This window comes from Felis catus, chromosome E3 (genome assembly GCF_018350175.1).
Source record: "Felis catus isolate Fca126 chromosome E3, F.catus_Fca126_mat1.0, whole genome shotgun sequence".
NCBI lineage: Eukaryota > Metazoa > Chordata > Mammalia > Carnivora > Felidae > Felis > Felis catus.
Genome location: NC_058383.1, coordinates 34,218,691 through 34,226,551, shown reverse-complemented (window position 1 = coordinate 34,226,551; position 7,861 = coordinate 34,218,691). Strand labels below are relative to the sequence as shown.

Genomic DNA, 7,861 nt, shown 5'->3' with positions numbered 1-7,861 from the left:
CTATAGCCCGAAGAGTTTAAATGACTTCACCAGAGAGGATGAGAGGAAGCCAGGATTTGAGTCCTAAAAGTCTGACTGTTAGCCGTTAATCTGTATTGTCTTGGCTGTAATATGCCATTTCCATAGTGAAGAAAGGTACCAAAATATAGAGTGCCTCTTAATGCCAAGTCTTATTTTAAACTATACCCATTTTTTTTTTTAATTTTTAAATGTTTATTTTTGAGAGACAGAGTGAAAGCAGGGGAGGGGCAGAGACAGAGGAAGACAGAGAATCTGAAGCAGGCTCCACACTCTGAGCTGTCAGCACACAGCCCGACACGGGGCTCAAAGTCACAAACAGTGAGATCATGATCTGAGTCAAAGTCGGACGCTTAATCAACTGAGCCACCCAAGTGCCCCAAAAAACTATATCCGATATTTTAATTCAACTATGTGGACTCTACAAGGAAATAAGCACCCATACTGAAATATGTACCTGTACACCCTTGCCCACTTGCCTAAGGAGCTGCCCCATCACAGCCTCTGATATTCCCATGATGCCTTTGTATGGGCCAGCTGTGTCTATGTCATGCTTTGGTAACAAAACCTCCTTGAGTCTCAATGACTTTTGACAACAAAGATTTATTTCTCAGCCACATTACCAGTAGGTTGAGGGCCAGCTGTGGCCCTGCTTCCTGAAGGAGCAAGTCCTGTCCAGAACATCGCCACGCTCATGACAGCGGGAAAAGAGTGATGTCGCATGGCTCTCAGGACTTCTCGGGAGTCCCTCCTGTTACTTCACTCGCATATCATTACCGGAGCAAGTCACATGAACAAGCTGATATCCATGGGGTGAAAAGAACCCCCACAGACCCCAGTACAAAGAGCTGGTAGCAGATGGACGGGGAACCTACCCTGACCTCCCCGGCTCATGAGAGCTGCCACCCACAGCTGACCAGACTATGGGTAAGTAAGTGCATGTGTGCTTCAGAAATGGTATCATTCTGTATGTTTTCTTCTAAAGTTCTTTCCAACCATCTAAGTCCTTCCAGAGCGTTTTTCTCCAGGACACTAGTACATGAAAGTCTGTCTTAGGATGGGTTCCCCAGGAAAGAGACTCAGATTAGCAAGCACGAGGTTTCCGGGGGAGTGCTGGCCGAGTCAGCACCTGGGGGGCAGCGGGAAGCGGAACAGAGAATTGGGAGGGGCAATGCGTCTCCAACAAGGATCTCTGGAGAGTTCTGGGGCTCGCAAGACCTTGGAATTACCCTACATCGAGGCAAGAAGGCCAGTGGCTTCTCCCCCACATTGCACAAGTGATGCATTTGGGTGACCTTGGGTGATGCCACTTTCCCAGGCCAAAGGAATTTCCAGGAGAGCAACTTAGTCGAGTGGTTTCATCCCTCAGTGCTCTCAGCAGCATGGAAAATGGCAGCCTCGGTCCTAAGAGGGCAGCCGGGCAGTGCCACCCGCCGGTCATCACAGTTTCCAGTTCTTTCAGAGCCCAGGGTTGACCCCAGCACCTTCTGAGAAAAGTGGCCGTGTGCCTGTTTTAGATGCACCCAGAGACTTCCACTTGTTAATCCCCCGTCTCAATTATAATGTGCAAGCCAGAGCGGGAATGCCTTGTTTAAGATTTTTAGAGTAATAGGCTATTATTTCTAAGGAGAAGAAATCATCCCCGTGGGCCAGTGACCTGGAGAGCTTTGCCATTTTTCTCCTTCTTTTTAAAGCTTTTGTGACCGGAGGTATCGGAGCTGCAGCGTTATGTGAGAAACTCCAAGCAAAGAGATTTGAACTTGACTTGAAGTCTTTCTTTAATATTCAATAAAAAGTTGGAGATTTATTGGCCTATGGCAGAGACCAATTTCCTGTTACATGGACCAGAGAGGAGATTAAAAAAAGATTTTTAGAGCAGCGCCCATATTTCTTAAGAGAGGCAAAGAATGGAGCTCTCCTAATTTTGTGGCTCGTGCTGCTAACGTGGCTCCTTTCTCTGGGCCGATCCGAAATTAGAAGGCTGGGACCAAAATCCTGCAGTCTCCCCACAGGGACCATTTCAATTTTCCTCTGAGTAGCAGCCCCATAAGGATCGTCTTCACAGCTGTAAGGTCAAGGTTGGAAGTGGCTGAGTGTGGAAAAGATTGAAGACCGTGCCACAGGCTTTCAGCGAAGTACATTGGCGTGCTCTCTGCAGCCAGAGGGGGGAGGAGTAATTCCAGCAGGCTTCAGAATTTAAAAGCACTGCTACAAAGATCTGGGACAGGAAATACGGCAGAAAAGTACCGATGACAGACTGGCATGAGTTATCGATTCCCCCAGTGTAGCCGGCTCAGGGTCAGAGTGTCTCAGTTTGAATACCAGCTTTGTGACCTTGGACAAGTTACTTAACCTCTCTGTGCCCCTGACTCTTTGTCTGTATAACACAGAGAGCACCTACCTTACAGGGTAGCCATGTAGGTGGAAAGAGATAAAACACAGCAGGCTTGGAAACAATGCTGGCACATAGTGAGTACTCAGAATGCTAGCTTATTACTATTGTTGTATCAACTCATTGGAAAGCCAACTAAATCTGGACTGAGCCCTCCAGGCTCCGAACTGATACTACTGGAAGGAGGCTCCGTGGAATTAGGGAACAAGGGATTCAGTTCAACCAGGCAAACAGTTATGGAGCCTCTGACGCGCAGATATGAAGACAATATGGCTCTTGCATCAGGAGAATCTACACTCCTAAAGAGAAGACAGACACACAAAGAGCAGCACACAGACCCAACAGCCATGCCTGCAATTATGATCCAAGTACAGAGGTAGCTCAGGACAGGGAGTATTAAGACGTCCTAAAGGGGGATATTGGAAGAGGGTTTTGACAGATGAATAGGAGTTTGACACGGTGAACGAGGTGGGGAGAAATCCCAGGCAAGGCGATAGCAAGTGAAAAGGAGCAGCTGTCTGAAAGAACACAGTCTGTGTGGATCTACGAAACGTCAGGCTTTCTGCAAGAGTGTGGGCTTATGGTAAGAAATTGTAGGTAGAGAGGTAATCGGAATGTCACAATAAGGAGTTTGGACATCCTGCCAACAACAGCAAGGCTACGTGTCAGCTCCCCCCGCCCCGCGCGATGCCCCCGGGTGGGGCTGCTTCCTCACTTGTCAGGTTCACCAGTGTTTTTGCTGCTAAAACAGGTCATCCTGCCACGCATCACACTTTAATTGGACATTTTCTGTACGTCAGAGAGACTGACATTCACCGACATGGCTTCAAGAATAAGACTCCCTACCCTGAAAAAGCTCAAAGTCGAGTGGGGAAGACACGTGATCACAATGCAACCTGAGAGGTAAGCGTGGGATGCCAGCAAACAGAGAGGAGAAAGTCCGGGCATTGGCGGGGGGGGGGGGGGGGGGGACGGGACTCTGGAGAAGAAGCATCATTTGCATGGGATCTTGAAGCACGAGTCAAAGCTCTATGAGCTGGAGAGCATGGGGAGCAACATTCAAGGCCGTGGAGGAACTGACTTAACTGTCCGGTGACGTGAAAAAGTTCGGGATAACTGAAACTATCCAGTGTGAGTGTGCGTACGTCTTGTTGATTAGAATAGACCACCTCTTCCACAGTTCCCGCCTCCTTTAAGATCCCATTGGGCAGAACTGGGCGACATGTTCATCCCCCACCTCCTTTAAGATCCCATTGGCCGGTGCTCGCTTCGGCAGCACATATACTAAGACCCCATTGGCCAGAACTGGGTCACATGTTCACCCCTAAGCCAATCGTGGGCAACGGGTAATAAGGGTACCACTGGTGACTGGCTTTGATCCCAACGTGGATGGTACAGTTAGTTGCCCACTTTGCCCGCACAGGTGCCTCCCCAGACTTAAATCAAATGCAGTTTTGTTAACAGAGAAGGGAGGATGGTCCTCAGGAGGGCAGCCAGTAGCCTCTACCAAAGGGAAGGGGTGACATCTCATCAAAGGCGAGTCCACATACAGTTGAGAGAAGACCCAGGACTGATGATGCCTGAAAATGGCCAATATTTTGAAATTGGGGGGGGGGGGGGGGGGGAGTGGGAGAATACAAGCAAGGACACCTGAGAACTGAGCAACCAATGAGGCAGGGAGACAACAAGGAGTTGGTAGTGTCCTGGAGAGCCTGGTAGGACTCCATGTATGAAGACACCTGGCTGAGAATCCGCCTAGTCACAGCCCGGGGGCAGTGGCTTCCCTGTAAGCTTGACTCCATCTGGAGCGGAGTCCAAGGGATTTGTGTCCCAGAAGGCCTGGCAGTGACCAGCTTCAGGGAAAATGCTTCTCTGGAAGGCAGAGTTCTTTATCTTTCCCGAGCAAGAAGAAGGCAATCTCTTCTGGCAGTGAGGTGACAGGGCTTCGATGGATTCCCCTCTCCCAGATCAGAATGAAACTAGAGCCTGTCAGCCAACCCACTGAACACTCAGTCTTCCATCTTTATGGGTCTTGCAGTGACATTATTGCAGGAGCCTTTCAGCAAGTGAAAGGGGGGTCATCCTGGAAGAATATATGCACAGAATCTACCAAGTCCTCTTTGCAGAGGCTCAGAACGTGCGTCTCAGCTTGAGAGGTAACATCTTGGACTGGACAGGTGCACACAGAGAGATGGACAGACCTCACTGCCACGACTAAAGCCGCCTACAACCTGGGATACTTCATTTGCAAAAGCCAATGCATTTTCTTCTGTGCTTATGTTAGTTGGGAGTTGTTTTGTCTCATGTTTCAAAATAGTCCTGTCTATTACACTGTCTCCTGCTTACTCTTTGTGAGCCTTGGTTATTTTCTTTTGCAAAATGGAAACAAATAGCATCAGTCTTGCCTAGCTCATAAGGCTGACAGGAAATTGTTTTTGCAAAATGCCAAGTGCTCTAAGGATAGGAGTCATTCCTGGATACATGGCCCTGATTATGGAGAGGGTTACAGAACTCTTGACCCGGCAAAGCCTGCTCTTTCCTCAATGGTCCTTACTATGGCAGGTGACAATACCTAGATACTCTGTCTAAAAATCATGGAGCCATTTCTGATGCCTCTCGTTCTCCCACACTCCACATGCCATCCCTCAGCAAATACTACAAAATATGTCCCCATATAGTATACTTCTTACCTCCTCCACCATGACCTTCATCATTGGACACTCACATTAACCACATAACCGGCCTCCCTGGGTTCACCTTTGCTACTCTACAATCTCCTCCCTGCAGAGCAGCTGAAGCAAGTCGTACTTCTGAAATGAGAATCCGATATTGCCACTCCCCTGCCCTGAATGCTCTGACCACTTCCCATTGGGTTCCATCCAGTCAGGTTCCTTGCCTTGTCCGGCTCCCAGGCATCCTTCATGAACTGCCCTCCTAGCTCTCTTTCAGCTAAGTCTGTCCCAATTACCTGGGGCTCTCCAAATATGCCAAGTGACTTCTTACCCCAGGACCTTTGCACATTCTCTTCCCTGTGCTGGAGCAATCCTTCCCCAAATAGCAACATGGCTCAAGCCTTCTCTATTCACTTCTGCTTAAGTGGTGTCTCATCAGCAAGGGCTTTCCAGGCCACCTGACCATTCTGTTCAATGTAAAACAGAGACACGTGGACACCAGACATACACACACCACTTCCTACATCACATGGATGCTTTGCCCTTGTTTACTTTCATTCCTCGTTAAAGTTATCATAACCTAACCTTATATTACATATTTATTCCCTTATGTGTTAATGTCTACCTCCTCCTCCAGAAAGTACGGACAATGAATTTGTCTTATTCAACACTCTTTCTCCAAATCCTACAATGGTAGCCTGGGATATACTGGGAACTCAAGTATTTGTTGGATGAAGGAATGAATGGATGAACAGTGTTAGTCCCCACAATTGACTAACTTTAAAAAGCGAAAACCAATATTGATGTGTGAGGGTGTACGTATGCACATCTCCAATTTTAACTTTGTTCCATTTACCTTAGATCCTAAAATCCAGCCAAATCCATCAGAGGTGAAACCCCGCCCTTCGCAGGATAACCAAACAGTGTGAAAATTTGGGCTGCCATGTGCTGCTCTCCATAACTTGTTGGGGAATACAAGTATAGACAGCCTTTGCAATCTGGTTCCTGAACACTGACAGATTCTCCAAGCTTTGATGTTCTCAAGCAACGGTGGTGGTAACACGTGACCCATCGTTTACTTTGCCAGACTGATACAAACCCTAACAGAACTCAGATGATTCAGAAATCAGCTCCAGGTTAATGGCATTGTGGTCCCACCCAAACACAGGAGTGGTTGTGGGTTGAGCAGGAAGACGCAGTCAGCGAAGTGTGTACTTAATCACACCAGCTTGGGGTCAGAAGGAAATGAACAAAACGTGTGTACTATCAGTTTTACTGGAATGACCACATAGCCAAAGTTAGGCAAGGTGAATCGTTAACAGGCATTCCAATCATTTCCATGGTTAGAGTGACTTGTAAGAAAAAGGATAATTGCTAAAATTTTTAATGATAACAAATCTTGACCTTATTCTGTGCCAGACACCGTGCTAAGCACTTTATGTTGCCATCGTATTTAGGAAGAGAATCATTTTCTACAACCACCAGGTGTCTCCAGTTTCTTACAGCTGTCCTGAAATTCAGACCTCCTTCTCCAGAAGCGTAACAAGGTATCCCACAGACACCCCAAATTCACCTTGCCCCAAATGTATTCACCATCTCATTTCCCGGCCTCTTCTCTTGGGATGCCCACTTCAGTGAATGCTATCACCACGCTCAAAAGCATCAAAGGTAGAAAACAGGATGTCCCTGGCTTCCTTCTCCTTCTTCATTCCAGGACGTTCTTTCTCTGAGATGGCAAGAGGATCAGCTTCTCATCTCGGTTAATTCTGCCCCTGCCTTTGGGTCCCATCCCTGGGAGGAATTTGGGAGGATTGTCTATGCCTGCTGTGTCAAGCTCAGGGGTCACCAGACCAGCTCTGGCTAATGAATTATGACTAGGAGCATTGTGTGTCGCTTGTAGGCAGAATCTTTGCAACCCGCTGTGTAACTCACTGTGTCTATTTTTCCCTCTGTCGCAACAGCTGAAATGTTCCAGGTAGAAGCTTCTCTCTCAGACTGGATGCTGGAGTGAGGATGGATGAGAACCCCAGAGAGCCCATGACAAACATGTATTTCCAGTGAAAAACTAGCTTGAAAGCCACTGAGACTTGAGGGCTTGCTTGTTACACAGCACGGCCTAGCATATGCTAACTGCTGTTGTACCTTCATAAATATCTCACCTGGATGAACGAGAGTTTCCCCCTAGATCTCTCAACTTGCAGACCGTCTCCCAAACCTGGAAAATAGGACTGAGATTTCTTTGGTGCAGTCATATCTTTCTCTCTCCTCTAACTCAAGCATCAGCAAACTTTTTTTTTATAAAGGGCCAGATAGTAATTATTTTAGGCTTTGCGAGCCATACGGTCTCTGCCGCAGATATTCAACTATGCTGTTGTAGTGTGAAAGCAGCCACAGACAATAAGTAAACACATGAGTGTGGCCAGGTGCCAGCAGGTTCTATTTATGGACACTGAAATTTGAATTGCATATCGTTTTCATGTGTCACGAAATCTTCTTCTTCAGATTTTCTTCAGCACTTAAACATATGAAAACCACCCACAGCTAATGAATGACTCATTCAGAAGCACACAGCAAGCCGGATTGGGCCCTCAGACTACAATATGTTGACCCCTGATCTAACTGAAAACTCCTGAGCCCTGAGCATGGCATTGACAGCTCTTCACAATCCTGCCCCAATGACTTTTGTCTGTTCACCTGCCCTCCCATCTACACACACACACACACACACACACACACACACACACACACAGGAAGCTTCAATCTTCTTAGACCTGCCATC

At 47.4% G+C, this 7,861-nt stretch overlaps 1 long non-coding RNA gene across 2 annotated transcripts; it reads left to right on the top strand.

Moving 5' to 3' along the window:
* The first annotated feature begins 338 nt into the window (after positions 1 to 338).
* Positions 339 to 7,250, top strand: LOC109495308. Of its 2 annotated transcripts, none has more exons than XR_002150666.3 (4): positions 339 to 945; positions 1,713 to 3,313; positions 5,944 to 6,629; positions 7,044 to 7,250. It is a non-coding gene; the product is annotated as an uncharacterized LOC109495308 (long non-coding RNA). The 2 variants fall into 2 exon arrangements; XR_006591172.1 differs by having other exon boundaries at positions 344 to 945; positions 6,540 to 6,629.
* Positions 7,251 to 7,861: the final 611 nt, after the last annotated feature.